The sequence below is a fragment of the Juglans microcarpa x Juglans regia genome, chromosome 1D (assembly GCF_004785595.1).
Source record: "Juglans microcarpa x Juglans regia isolate MS1-56 chromosome 1D, Jm3101_v1.0, whole genome shotgun sequence".
Classification (NCBI taxonomy): Eukaryota; Viridiplantae; Streptophyta; class Magnoliopsida; order Fagales; family Juglandaceae; genus Juglans; species Juglans microcarpa x Juglans regia.
Window position 1 is genome coordinate 40,208,601 of NC_054594.1, and position 15,706 is coordinate 40,224,306.

Genomic DNA, 15,706 nt, shown 5'->3' on the forward strand with positions numbered 1-15,706 from the left:
ATGGTTTTTTTAGACAATATTGACACGACTTAATTTTTATATTTAAATGTAATTTCTTCCGTTCAATCACTGACAATAAAACATCTTTCTAAAAAAATAAAAAGCTCATTGTCCCAATATTATTAAGCTAATAAAATCTATAAAATCGTATGATAAATAAAAACAAAGATATAAAATCTCTTAAGGTAGTCAAATATGAGATTATAACAAATCATATAAAATTGTATAACAATCTTGTTGTTCTAATGGTCATCAACTTTTGGACCTCTAGTAGTTATTGAGAGATCCAAATCCACCGAGTTGATAGCATGACTTCCAAATCTTGTTGCTTGAAGTGTATCTCATCTTTCACTAGTTTAATCTCCTTTAACTTTGCTCTATTCCCTGCCAATGTAAGGCCAAGTCCTTGCAAAGATTTTAAAAATTCAACAATTAAAGTCTCTTTCCTCGTATGTTTATCTCTTTACACTTAGCACTACAATCCAACCACTATAATCTGAGATAAATAGAAACAAACAGGTGTAGTTTAAATGTAGCATGTAACCATAGCAAACCAAGCCAGAAATTGGTATACATAACGTCAAATGCTCACAAACCAACAACATATGTTCCTAACAAATTACCCAAATCATTAGTATAATTAATGTAGCATGCAACCATAACAACAAATGTTTCAACGTCAATCCAATAGCAAATGCTTGCTGGTGAAGTAAAGTTGTGCACAACATTTTACACTTCAATATTTACTTTAACCCAATTGTTGAAAGGAGGCCTTGTTGGTTATACGGAAAAAATTATTTAGAGCACAAGCCACTAACTAAATCATTTTCACGAAATTCATGAAAATGGTATCTAGACTCATCGATAAAAATAACCACAAATAACTTAATCTAATTTTTGACTGGTTAGTAGAAATAAATTCCATAGCTCAAAAGCCATATATAATGTAAGACGAAGATGCTATCTAACCCATACAACATCTTATACTACAAAAAAAAGTTGCATTTCCGGCTATCTTTATTTCCAGCGATGTATAATATATCGCCGCTAATAGCCTATTTTACTGTTACAGTAAATTCTTTGTGTCGATCAACAGAATCACCGGAATAAATGATTATTTCTGGCGATTTAATGTCGTCGCTGATAAGGTTGTCGCAAATACACTTGTTTATAGCAATTCAGCCGTTGTCGTTTAAAAAAATCGCCACTACAAATTATTATTTCTGGCGATTTTATGTCGCCGCGAATAATATTGTCGTAAAAACCGAAATTCCTATCTATCTTGCTTATTAAGGCAACATCTAGGTCACCGTAATAAGTACTACACAGTACTGAAAACCTAAATTTACCCCCCTGCACCTAATTTCCCTATTATCCCCCCCCCAGCGTGAGTTTTTGCCTCTCTCTCTCTCTGGCTTGAGGCTTCACACGGTTGTTTCTAGTTGCCGTCTCACCACCTCACCACCTTCTCGCCGCCTCGCTGACGCCTGTGAGTTTCTCTTTCACTATTTTAGGCTCCACCAATCTCTCTCTCTCTCTAACTGCATGCTGCTCGATTTCCTGGGTATAATATCGTTTTCATAGAATTGAATGACTGCATTTTATCTTGAAGTACTTACCCTTGAGTCCATAGAATCGAATGACATCATTTCATATGAAGTCCATGTATATGAAGTTTTGATCTCTGTACTTGAGCCCCAAAAAAGAGAAAGAAAAGAAAAGTCATTAAAATCTTTATCATTGTGTGGCTTTTATTTTCAGCACATGAGCCTTTGTTTGACATTGAAACTGCTACGATATTTGTTATCTACATCCTCAACCACTACCAGACTTAGATCAGAGAGTTCATCACAATTTCTCCAAAAAGTCCAGACGTTTTGGTGTTTACATTGACAAAAGTTTACTGCAAGTTTATTAATATTGCAGTTGGAGATTATCCTCCATGTACCTAATGCTTTCTCAACCAAATTGCATTATTTCTGTAATGGTAGAAGTTGGCCCAAATTATCAAACACACCTCTGATCTATGTATCCAACCCATTTATATATATACATACATATATATATATATATATATATATATATAAGATGATATAAAAACGAACTCGCCGAAAATGACATACTTTTTTTTTAAAAAAAAAAAAAACCATTTTTGGTGAATATAACTTGCCGAAAATGAATTACATCACCTGTGTGATAAGTCGCAGAGACATTATTTGCCGCGACTATATAATCGCCGCAAGTAATCGATTGTTCTCCAATAATGGCAGTTTTTCCGGCGAATTAACTTTGCCAGAACTATAGTATTTCCGGCGACTACTAATCTCCGGAAATAGACTTTAGCAACTAGTAATTAATCTATTCTTAAAAGCCTTTGCTGGCGATATGCATGACATTTCGGGCGATATATAATCGCCGGAAATGTAAAGCATTTTTGTCCATCTTCGAAAATCGGCACAAAATGTCTTACTTAGCTCTTTAGAAGCGGCGATATTGGGGCAAACATATTTAGCCAGAATAACATATTTGCGGCGAGAAACGTTAGTATTTGCGGCGACTTCCGTCGCCGGAAATAGGTTAATTTTTTGTAGTGAATTAGAAATTGAAAAGCTAGCCCAAAAAAGAATTTAATAAGTAGAGAGAGAAAAAAAAAGCTTGCTAACCACAACTTTTTTGACATTACAATTGATTAGCATGAGTGCTAAACTACTTTATATGCAGCCTTTACAAAATTAAAAATAGATGCCCCACATCTTACAGTTGCAATGAAGCCTTATTATATATCATGAACTTGCAAAATATTCAGACTATCTAATCACTGCCAATAGAAAGCCAACCAAACTCTACAAAAGCTGAGAAATGATGTATTAGAAACAAAAAATCAATATAATTTGGATATCAAACTAGATCACATAATGCCAATTACCATGCCTAGCATAAGAAGTCACTACCTACGAATCAGATTCCAAATGAACTTCCAGCTACTACAACCTCTAACAAAGTTCAAGCCCATCCAAGATAATGAAAATCATTTATATTTTCTAGTAAATTAATACAAACTCAGAGCATTAGTATTGTATAATGAACAAACACTAAAATCACTATAATAAACATTATAATCCCAACAAGGGGTTTAGTTTCAATTGCCCTAATGAAATAAAAATGAAAAGAAGAATTCCATTTACAAAGGATAAACAACGCTAACCATAGCCTGCAAATCAAACTAATGAAACAAATGAGTGGATGAGGAAGTAAAGAAGCACAAACTCTGCCACATTAACCTAAACATTAAGCCACAATCATAGTGTAATCCCAAAACAAATTGGACTTAAAAAAAAATCAAATATAGGGTCCTAATTCAAAGAGCACCTATGCCTTTTACATTAAATCTTTAAATCATGAATGAACACAAAAACTTAGCACAAACTGATATATGAGCACAAATCAACCAAGTGAGAGTTTATGAATCCAGCTCCATGGGTTGTGGCATGTCGTTTTACAATCCCGTTAGCTAGCTTAAATCAGAGAGAGTGAGAAATAGATGGGAGTTGAGACAAAGACAAAGAAATACAAAGACAAGCGAGAGAAAGAAAGAGTGAGAGATGGGGACTTACTACCAGTAGCGCTGGAAGGAGAGGAACAACGTGGTGGGTCAGTGTGTTAAAATCCTTAGAAAAGTGGCCCCAGGACAAGCCTCGACACTACCCTTGGAAGGCAAGGACAGCACTATGGCCAGCCTACACGCATACCTTGGCCCGTGCCGTGACACACATGGGGCACCCAGCATACATGCATGCCTTGGCCCACGCGTTGACATGCACGGGACGCCCAGCATGCAGGCCAACGAGGTTAGTAGTTGCGCGCCACACAGCACGCGGCCTGGAATGCGCATGCCTAGGCGCACAGCCCTGCACCACCCACCCATGCGCGCCCCTGCGCACCCCCTGCGTGATCGCACACTCAGCCTAGAGCGCGCCCCTGCGCGAGCGTCCACATGCCCATCAGGCATGCCATCTAGCGCATGGGCTCCAGCCCATGCTTTGCAGCCCAACGCCCAGGCTACAAGCCTGGGCCATGCAGTATGCACACATGACTCATCATCAGCAGGCTTTGCATGGCACCAGACCATGCCCATCAGCAGGCCGGTGCATGACACCATGCCATGCCCATCAGCAAGCCATGGACCAACCCGAAGACCACCATGTACCATCTTAGCTCACCATGGGCTCATGCATGCCATGGCTAACTTGGTCCAAGCCACTATGTTATTTTCATTTATTTATTTATTTATTCCAAGGAACCTTTTGAGGGTTTCCAATTTGTAACTCTTATAAATAGGACATTTAGTATTTTCTTTTATATCTTTTGACAATTTCCTATTGGACGGTTTGTTCTTGAGATCAATAATTTTGGTGCTTAGCACTTAGGCTCTTTGGGGTACAATTCGTGAATTCCCAAGGAGAGAATCACACTTTGCAATTCGTGAATAAGTGTGATTCGGTTTATCAATCTTATGAGTATTATTCATTCATTATCTTGTCTTCCTTTTTCTATCCATTGTTCTTATTAATTTGTGAGCATTGTTATTGAAGTATTCTTGGATTGTTCTTGAGATTGCTTGTGTTCATTTTATGCTCATTGTCGTGATCACCATATATACTCATTTGATCCCTCCAAACACTTAGTGTCGCCCACTATAATGTTTGCCGTAATCCACATTCCATCAATAGCCTTGCTGCCACTTCCATCAAACCCTAGCCCACAACTTACTTCCATACTTGGCACTACCACTTTTGCCCTTCTTCCATTCCCTTGTGCCCTAGCCGAAACCTTCATTCTCCATAAGGAAACACTTTCCTTTTAGGAGTCTTGACTTTCCCAATTCAAATCCCTTGATTTAGGGAATTGAACATCATCTTCAATCCCTTAAATCCATCATGCCTTAAATCACTCAAGTCAACTTTGACTTTCCCAATTAGCTCCACCAAATCCTCCAAGATTCCTATCACTCAGGAATCTTCCCATAATTCCCTCCAAACACCATTTTCAGCAACCCTAGTTGCCTTGTCACCCGAAACCCTAGCCACCATTTCCCTTGGGCGACAACCCTAATCCCTTTAGCCAATTTCGACAACCTCAATTGCACCATACCCAAAACCCTAGCCTCACTACCAATTCTCAACCCTAGCCCCACCTATTTGGTGCCATACTTAAGGAACAAACCCTAGCTGTCCATCTGGAATTACAAGCCTAAACACTTAGCCTACCCAATTCCACCATCATCGAAACACCTACCTTTGTTGAAGGCCAAGCAAGTTGGCAAGGATCACTCGGTCACCATCATCACCAAGGTGAGCTCGTGGACTTAGTGTTTAGGGACAAGACCGGGCTCCCTAACATTAATTGGTGCTTTCATTGAGAGGTGCTTCTTCCTTGGTGTTTTTGAGAAGTTCTCACTTCTCCACGAGATAAATGACGCGTTAACTCAAACTTTGTGAATTGGTTGGGAGAGTCCCTCGTTGGATCCCATTGATTATATTTGTGATTGTGAAATATGAAGTTTGGAGGTTGAGGTAGAGGACAGAGTAGTGTTCTTGAAGGGATCGACCAACCTTGAAGGTGGGGGATCCGAGGTTAGACTTTGTGTAAGAGGGGTCAACCACCCTTGAAGGTGGGGGGCACCCAAGGTTGGACCTTGAGCCGTGAATCAAGCTCCACTAAATTTGTTGTTGTCCAAGCCGTGTACAAGCATAGTTGCAAACTCAGTTTGCAAGACTCAGTTGCAAGTGTAGACTTAGTGTTTAGGGACAAGACCGGGGTCCCTAACATCGGTGGCGAGACTAGCTAAAAGATGGGGGTTGCTGGTCTATTTGCAGAGAGAAGAAAAAATATAGGGGTTGTTGGGGCTAGAGGACATGAGGAAAACTAATATATAGTTTGAACGGAATTTACACCGTTCAAACTAATATAACAAACCGTTTGAACAAAATACACATTGTTCGAACGGTATAACAAATTGTTCGAACGTACATTATTTTTTGGGACGACTAATTTTGTCTCTAAATTTTATTGTTTAAACGATAAATTATTGTTCAAACGATGAGATTATTTTTGGGACGAAATTTGAATTGTGTCCCTAAAAGTGACTTTTAGAGATTAAAAAAAAAAAAAAAAACTGTCTAAAAAAAAATTCGTCTCTAAAAGTCAAATTTGTTATAGTGTTGACTCAAATTATTTTATTATTATTTACAAACTATCTTATTATCATTTACCTATTTCTCATTTTATCTAATTTGTCTAATCAGACGAAGCCCTTAGTTTAGTTATATTTTTATTTCTCATGACAAAAAGGATTGACAACACGCAATCCTTATACGTTAGTATCCTTGCACGTCACGTGTGAACGTTATTCCAGTATACGATAGGATAAAGATTCTTTCCATTTTTTTATCATGTGATAGATAATGAAGGGAGTAGGTTAAGATAATGACAAATAGAAAATTAAAAAAACATACATGTATTATATTTTTCTAATATAATTTACATATTTATTTAACGAGCACGAGGCAAATAATAGAAACGATACGAAGGAGTTATTTCAGAACGCCTAGTTAGTCAACATGCTGCATGAAGTAAATTAATATTGCCTTGCTTTAATTAATTTAACAAGCGCCATGCATGCGAAAATAGAAAATTTGTAATTTGTATGCAATTTTGACGCAGAAAGAAGTGACGAAAACGTGCATTCTGCACGTAAAAGATTCGAGAATACTACTGAAGTCTGGGGGAAAGTAATTTATGTGCCAACGACTGCAAAAGTCTAAGGTTTGAATATGGGCTGCTAGCGGCCACCTCGAGTCCTTGACGACTTATAACGGATGTTTGGTAATAACTAAACATTAAGGGTGTGTGTGGATGTTGAAGTGAGTTGAGTTGAGTTGAGTTGAGTTGTGATGATAAAATATTATTAGAATATTATTTTTTAATATTATTATTATTTTAAAATTTGAAAAAGTTGAATTGTTTATTATATTTTATATTGAGATTTAAAAAAATTATAATGCTGAATTGAGATGAGTTGAAGTGAGTTTGATAACCAAACGCACCCTAAGGGTAGGTTTGGATCTCAACTCAACTCACCGTTATAATTTTTTTAAATTCTAATACAAAATATAATAAACAATTCAACTTTTTTAAATCTCAAAATAATAATAATATTAAAAAATAATATTCTAACAATATTTTATAATCTCAATTCAACTCAGTTCAACATCTAAACGCAGTCTAAGTAAAATTAAAAATTAAAAAAAAATCAAATATAAAAAGAATAGTAAATGGATAGTAGTAGAGTAGTAACCTTATCATTATTCATAACTAATAATTCTCAACCCATCTCACTTTTTTTAAACATCATTAAAATATAAATTCTTTTAAATTAATCATTATAATTTTTTTAAACTATGGGAATAGTATTTTCTAATTAATTATTACAACTTTTTCAAAATAATCATTAGAAATTTTTAAAACTTTCAAACAAAAAATAATTCAATTTTTTTAAATTACAAAACAAAAATAAATTAACAATAATATTTCAATAATATTTTAACTTTATAATATTTTTATTCAACTTTTTCTTACTTTTTTTTCAAAATATATAAAATACTTAATTCAAACTATCTCACTATTATTCACAAATCACCTTAATATTATTCACAAAAGATGAGTACTATAGTCATAAAAGTATTACACAAAAATGAACTCACAAACTGACGTGATTTTATATGATTTATCAGATCTATTTTACAATAAATATAATTTTATAATCTGTTAAACCATATCAAATTATATCAGTTTCTAATCATTTTATGAGTATAATATTTCTCTTTACAAATTATGACCTCACTCTTTCTCCAAATATCACATTCGCGGCCAGAAGTATAAATTGCGTGCATTAATTCTAAGTATTAATGCTTGTTGTTCATTAAACAAAGTTTACCACCCCAACAAGAAAAGGAAGGGGAAAAAAAAGGGAAACACGTGATCGTCGTTATGTCCATGCTTGTCAGATTAGGTTCCCATAATTTGAATGGGTTTACCAAGTTTTCTCCAGTTCAATTATAATGAAGGAATTTGATTATTAGGGCTGCATTTTTAAAAAAAAAAATACTTTATCTATAAATAAATTATATAAAATTAAACTTACAAAATAATTTTATGATGTAATTTAATTTGATACGTCAAATTATAAAATTATTTTTATTATAAAATATACTAACAAATTTAATAAAATCACATTAATTTGTATGCTTATTTTTGTATTATCTGTTTACCTATGTAGTAAGACATGGATTATTATTTAATATTTTATTATTATTTTATATATATATATATATTTTATTTCTATTATTATATAATATTTTAATATTTATTAATTATTAATTATTCATTATTATTTACAAATTATCAAAAGTCACGTCACGACCCAAGCCTACCTAAGTCTCCTTTTTAAATGCAATAATGGTGTTATCAAAAAAAAAAACTGCAATAATGGTCATGTCTCAGCTGAAGGTATCTCCATTCTCAACTCATTTTCAACTAGACCCTGTTGCCAGTCAGTTCTATCATTCGCTTTTCCATTCCAGAAAAGTCAATAATGGCGCCTTTGAATTTACTTCAACTCATTTTAATTTATTATTATAATTTTTTTAAATTTTATATAAAATATAATAAATAATTTAACTTTTTTAAATCTTAAAATAACTTTCTCTCTATACAAAATATAATAAATAATTTAATTTTTATTCTACTATTTACAAACCATCTCAATCTATCTCAACTCATTTTTAATCCAAACCACTCCTAAAACTCACAGTATCACAAACAACAACATTTGACCGTTTAAACTATATGGCATACGCAAGGTTTTAATCGACATTATTACACACAGGGTTTGATTAGGTTAAGGTTTTATCTATTTGATTCAATTCTTCGCCCTGTTGATCAGATGTTGAGTTTACTTTATATGTTTTCACAATCATTTTTATCTTATCTCATTTTATTTTATCTAATCATTATAATTTTTTTAAATTTTCACACAAAATAAAATAAATAATTCAAAATTTTCAAATTTCAAACTAACAATAATATTAAAAAAATATTTTATAATAATATTTTATTCAATTTTCAACTTTTATCTCAATTCATCTTATTTTATCTGCGAAAACAAACTAGGCATTTGTCTCATCAATGTATACATGCCGTATTGTGAAATCATCATTTGTCTCAAAGGTTTAAGCTAATAAGAAGAGATAGATTTTTATTATTTATTTTATATATTAACGCTCCCCTCACGTGTGGGCCAGACTCTCTCTCAATAGGTTAACATGTGAAATATTTAATTAATTGAAGTAAAGCGTAGAATTAGGGTTCGAATTCAAGACTTTTACTCTGATACTATATGAAATCATTGTTTATCCCAAAAGTTTAAACTCTCAGTCTTGTTTGGCTTTGCATGTGAAACATTTATTGTTTATTTCGCGTGTTACATTTTTTTATATCCCATGAAGTTAGAGCGAGCCTGGAGACTTTGCCCCAGTCAACTTGAATATTTCTGAATTGATATACAGAGAGAGAGAATTAAGTAAGAACTGAGCAATTCCCAACTTCCCCGAAAAAACATACCCCGAGCCAAGGGTTCTTTGATAAATAGGTTTCGAGTGAATCAGCTGCATGCAGCAGGTATTCGACGGCAAGATGCTAAAAACTATGCTTTTCTTCACGATCACATCTCTTGTATACTCTATTCATGCATGCACCAAATATTGGTTCTGGAAATTGTTTGCTGCGAAGGATGACGTTGGTGATGATCAAGAACATGGTGATCATGGTGATGAACGCGACCACCTCGACGCTGACTGTGCGGTGTGTTTAAGCCAGATTTTCCGCCATGAAAGTTTCAGGGTGCTTCCCGCATGCAAGCATGGTTTCCATGTCCAATGCATCGATGCCTGGTTGAAGTATCATCCCACGTGCCCTCTCTGTAGGAAAATCATCACCCCTCTTCCAACAAAACTACAACGGCGCCATGATGATGATGATCACCATCATTGCTTTCCTTCTTTCTTGCTGATTTTGCTGTGTCAGAGTCTTCGTAGATGGATAGAAAATCCTTTCCCCGCGGAGCTCATATTCACTATCTGTGATTATCTTTTTGAATTTTGATGCATGTATATTGTTGCCTAGTTAATTCATTCAATATTCATTCCTTATTATTCATCATCTCTCAATTTGTGGCTCCCTTTAAAGTTTCGAGCAGTGCTACATCCACCGAGGATGTAGCACGAGTTGGTACCGACAAAGAACAAATTTTTTTTATTTGTTTTTTTATTTATTTTATTTATATTCTTAAATATTTTTTAAAAAATAATAAAATTTACAACATCATTACAAAACACTTCTTTAATCACTAAGTACAAAAAATTAAAAAAAAAAAATCTTTTGCATCGAGACAAATCCTTGGGACACTTTATTGGGTGATTTAGCAATTCTGTTTTAAGTTTCAGATCCTTGTACACGCAGCTAAGGAAGAAAAGAAGTTGAAAAACTCTACATTCAGTCGCCTCGTGTAAGTGTCGGGTAAGCGCGGGCTGACGTGGTAAAAAAAAACCTCAAACACGTCGTTTTCTCCCTCTCTTAGTTTCCATCTCCCGTATTTCCACTTTCCATTCCTCCCTCCCTTGAAGCCAAATACCACTCGAAGCAGCGTTTCCCTCCCTCGAAGCCTCCTCCCTTTAAGCCTCCCTCCATTCGTCAGCCTCCTTTCTAGCATGGATTCTCTTTGCTCGCCATTGCAACTCTCTATTGCTTCCTCTTCTTCCTCTAAACACTCTTATCGGATTGTCCGTGCCATTTCCTCTATTCCAACGAGGTCCACCTTTCAGTTTTACTTCATCTTACTTGCCTTTCTTTATTCTTCTTTTTCCTAAATATCTGCAAATTTTCAGTGTTTCATAATCTCTGTTTGGTTGCTGGGGGAAAACTGACGAAAGAAAAAGAGAAAAGCCGGGTTTTTAACTTTCGTGATGTTTATTTTGAACAGAAAAGTAGTTTTCTAAATTGCGAGCGGTTGTTTTTTCTTTCGTTTATTTTGCTGTCTTTCGTGATGGGGTTGCTGTAAATGTGAGCTTGAATTGATTTGATTTGAGCTCTTCACGCCATGCAATTAAATGGGGTTGTTGTAAATGTGCCAGAATAGACATACGTGTGTATATTGCCAAAGAGAGGGAGAATTGTAAGGTAATTCCTCTTTTATACTTTGGGATCAGGTTTGATATTATGCATTTGCACTGAAACTTCGTTGATGTGGAGTTGCCAGACTAAAGGAGCTTTCATGGTAGCCCAATTAAAGACATAAAGTTGGAAAGGAAAGTAACAAATATATAGAAGTCCTCTCCAGAGTGAGGAAAAAAAAATACAAATATGGATAATGCACGTACTCAAAGAAAAATCTGGGGCTCATGCACTTATCTAAACAAATATTTAGAAGTTCCTATTTGAGAGTTCATCTGGGACTCAAAAGATTATATGCACTTATCCACCCAACGCAAATGCCCACCCCAATTTTCTGCATTCACACGAGGAAGAAGCCTTTGGGAACTGAATGTAGAGTTTTTCCAGAAGATTTTGGTCTCGCACCCTCAAAAGCGGGAAACCAGAGAAATGGGTTTCAATTTGCTTTTCTTTCCATTTTTGTATTTGTTTTTTTTTTTTAAAATATTAGCTAACGTGATGTCATTTGACTGCACGGCATCTATATGGGACGACTGTGTATAGAAGAATTGAAAAAAATTTCACACGCATTTTTATAAGACATAACTTAACTGCAGTCGGCCCAGTCGACAGCATTGGACCCAACTTTCGTCAGCCCAATCAGAACTTCAGAAAAAGAAAAAAATGGGTACCTGTACCTAGGAGCAGAGCAATTTTATCATATTATAAAAATTAAACATTCAGAAAAACAAGAGAAATGTTATTATGCGATTTTGGATGTCATTTTATATTTTTTTAATAAATCGCATGTCACGGTTAATTTGGATTTAAAGATGAGATGAGATTGTTTTAGATAAAAGATAAAAATTGAAAAAAATATTGTTAGAATATTATTTTTTAATATTATTATTATTTTTTAATATTATTATTGTTTTGGAATTTAAAAAATTTGAATTGAGATTCGAAAAAACTGAATTGTCATTATTTTTGTGTGAGAATTTAAAAAAATTATAATAACGAAATGAGATGAGACGAAACGAAACAAAACACATTCTTAATTTAAATAAAGTTAAATCAGTCAAAATGAACCATATAACTGAAACGACGTCCCAACCATCATCTACCTCTGTTCAACACTCTCTCCACTCCTTGAGCTCATCATCTAATAACTTGTAGGAATCCCACTGCAGCTCTTCCACGCCAACAAAGCCTCGTTTTGCTGCTCCTGCAATTAGATTCTGCCACTCAAAGCAGCAACCTTCCTGCACTGTCAGCTTCTCACGTCGCCTTTGCCTCCCCAATCGAACTCCAACTGCAATTTTCACCCTTGTCTCTGTGCTGTACAATCAATTAAAAGAAATAGAAAGTACAACATTAAGAAATGACATGGTGGGATGTATGACAATAGAAATTCATGAACTCGGAATCCCTGTCATAGTCCTTAAAGACTGGGGAGTCTGCCAGGGTTAGGACAATGTCCATGGTAAACTAAAACGCTAATAAACTGAATGGTACAGGGCCTACCTCTGAGCGTGTCCTAGGTTGCTTAATTTCATTCTGACCTGCACGACCAAATTTTGTTAAGAGAATAATCACTTCTAAACTATCCAAATGGACGGTAGTAATGACAATACGAACATCTCTTTTCTCATGCTCAACAAATGCATAATATGTTTGACACCTCATAATAAATCATGCCATTGATATCCAACTCTTTGGATTGGCCATCTAACTTATTGTCAAAAGATGACCCAAGGAGACTACAGACTAAATACAGCTTATTCCAAATATACAAGGATACTACAGATGGAGAAAAAAAAAAAAAAAAAAAAATCAATTTGGACAAACTCAAGATGGCTTATCAGGTCAAAAAGAGAAAACGCAAATAAAATATTCTGAAAAATATTAGACAGGTATCTGCTTACGATTCTGTCACGGTGTGTACACTGGTTAGGTATTAGTCTAGCAATAAGTATTGAACAGCCACCAACTCCTTAAATCAGCACAGAGAATTAGTTCATACAGCATAATGTTGTACTCTTAACCTGACAATCTCATTACATGCAGCAAGAAAGTTCAAACTATTCAACAACAAATTGTTGGATATGAGCAAGATTTTGTGTAGACCAGCGGTAAACTGAAGGGAATTTAAGAACAAGAGACAGGCCATGCTCCTAATATCTGACATCGGTCGCAAAGCAAAGGATTGTGAGGGGGCTTTTCAAAGTCACCAACATGATTGCCTGACATTTTCATATCCTAGCATGTTGAAGTTTGTACTCTAAGTAGGGTGAGCCTGTTACTTACCAATGTATATTAAAAAAATGAGTTTTAAGTAGGATGTACGGTGATCAATCACCACCCACCATCCATGTGTGCCATGAGATGAGTACATGGTCCAGTTAAGCATTTATATGATGAAATAGGTGCAACTGAAAGAGCAAGAATTTAAAGTTGAAAGTTCCACCGAAATAACCGTCTTCATTCTAAACAAACTAAGTTCATTTCAAAAGTACATGTAAAATAATTCTTACACGACATCACCTTAGGATCCTGCATTGCAAGCTTTGTTCTCTCTCTAATCCGTTGAAGGGTTTCTGCCCAGCATATAGAGATTTGAGCTTATGTAAAACAAATACTGGAAACAGACTGACAAATCCAGAAGCCAAGATCTATAAATATATTGTTACCAGCACTGTGTTTCCTGCCTTTGTTCCACGGTGTGTTACCCTTATTTGCTTTCGATATTCTCAGCCTTCTCGACCTCTCTCTCTCATCCAATTCCTTCGAGTCTTCACTCGACTACTTGAGTTCAATTGTCGGGAGACTTGAATCGATACCAAAGTGTGTAACATCGCAACCCTTTTGTCCATTTTTATTCTGAACTAAACCCTTGGCCTTGGGTTCAAGAGTTGCGACTGCATTGATCAGTAGTCTACTCCTTTGCACCTCAACGTGTTTCACATTTACGTTTAGTTCTTTAGGCAGTCGCAAAGATTTCCAAGCATAGGACAGTCTTTTAACGTTCGCAGAGGTAAACGGAGTTTATGAAAATTTACCATGAATAAGGGTTTGAGCCCTGATTGCACACAAACGACTTTGCAGGCAGGCTGCGGAGTAGCAATCTCTGCTAACAGATACAAAAATGACAGACTCTGCATATCACCAGTTATACAACTAAAATGAGTAATGCACTTCAAGTCCAGATACACAACAATCGCGCACCCCTTAGTAAAAAAGTGATCTCACTAAAAAAAAAATGATTTTTTTACACTTTTTCAAATAGAGTAATCAAAATGAGCAATAAAGTGAATTGGGATTTCAACTAAAAATAAGAAAAACAAAAACTTCAAATAGAATTCATACGGAACTGAATGTGAGATTGAAGATAGGAGAAAATAAAGAAGAAAAAGGAACTTGGAGAAGTAGAGGAGAGAAGAGAGCACCCAGTATAGGCATGGGAGCTCATTCAGCCAAATCCAGACTCTAATGTCAATAGGCTAGTGAAATGTGGAGACGGCACAGCATTTGTTAAGAAAGCGGACCATTTTCAGGGGATAACTTCTCGAAACAATGGTTACCAGGAGAGAGACAATTTGGGACGACCTGGGTCTAAACACTGCAAGAAAGCCACGCAGCCTGCGGCGTCGGATAACGGAAGAACGATGCTACCTATATACTACGGATCTGTTGGGGTTCGGTGCAACCTGAGTAAAATATTATTAAAATATAATTTTTATTTTAAAAATTAAATTATTTTTTATTATAAAAATTTAAAAAAAATTATAATAATTAAGTGAAATAAAATAATTTGTAAATTAAAAGTTATTTAAATAATTTTTACTTTAATCATAAAGTTGTTTGGGTTTTAATTATTAAACTACTTTTTATGAGAAATGCTAAACCCACTGATGGTGGGTCTCGATAGTGTTTTGATATTTTTTTTTTACTTAGTAATTAAAGAAGTATTTTTTAATAATGTTGTTAATTTATTTTAAAAATATATATATTTAAGAGTGTAAAAAAAATACATAAAAAAAAGAAAAAAATTGAAATACACTTATTGAATCCCAAATTGGGTTGCATATTGATGGTTGTAGTGCCGCACTCTTTATTATTAGTAAACTAAAAGTAGGTTATGAAAAATGGTTACATTTAAAAAAAAAAAAAAATTATTCTTATCAACTACTATTTACCACCTCATACCCTATAAAAAATACTCTCACACTATATGAAAAACACTCATACACCTTATGAAAAAGTTATAAGTGTGGGGATGTGGGAGTTAATAGTGACTGATGTATAACATTCTTTTTAAAAAAATTATCAATAGACAAAAATCTTCTTATAAATTTCAATAATTATAGTTTTAGCCTTTTTATTTGTGAAATACTACACGTTTTTCTGTGTTTGTAGAGTGTCTCCCTCTCTTTCCTTT

The 15,706-nt window shown here is 34.7% G+C and overlaps 1 long non-coding RNA gene across 2 annotated transcripts; it reads right to left on the minus strand.

Moving 5' to 3' along the window:
• Positions 1-12,449: 12,449 nt before the first annotated feature.
• Positions 12,450-14,971, minus strand: LOC121262098. 2 transcript variants are annotated; one of them, XR_005940039.1, is made up of 5 exons: positions 14,715-14,971; positions 13,959-14,395; positions 13,813-13,865; positions 12,793-12,830; positions 12,450-12,606 (listed from the first exon to the last, which is right to left on the minus strand). It is a non-coding gene; the product is annotated as an uncharacterized LOC121262098 (long non-coding RNA). The 2 variants fall into 2 exon arrangements; XR_005940040.1 differs by having other exon boundaries at positions 13,959-14,398; positions 14,715-14,959.
• Between the last annotated feature and the right edge of the window lie 735 nt (positions 14,972-15,706).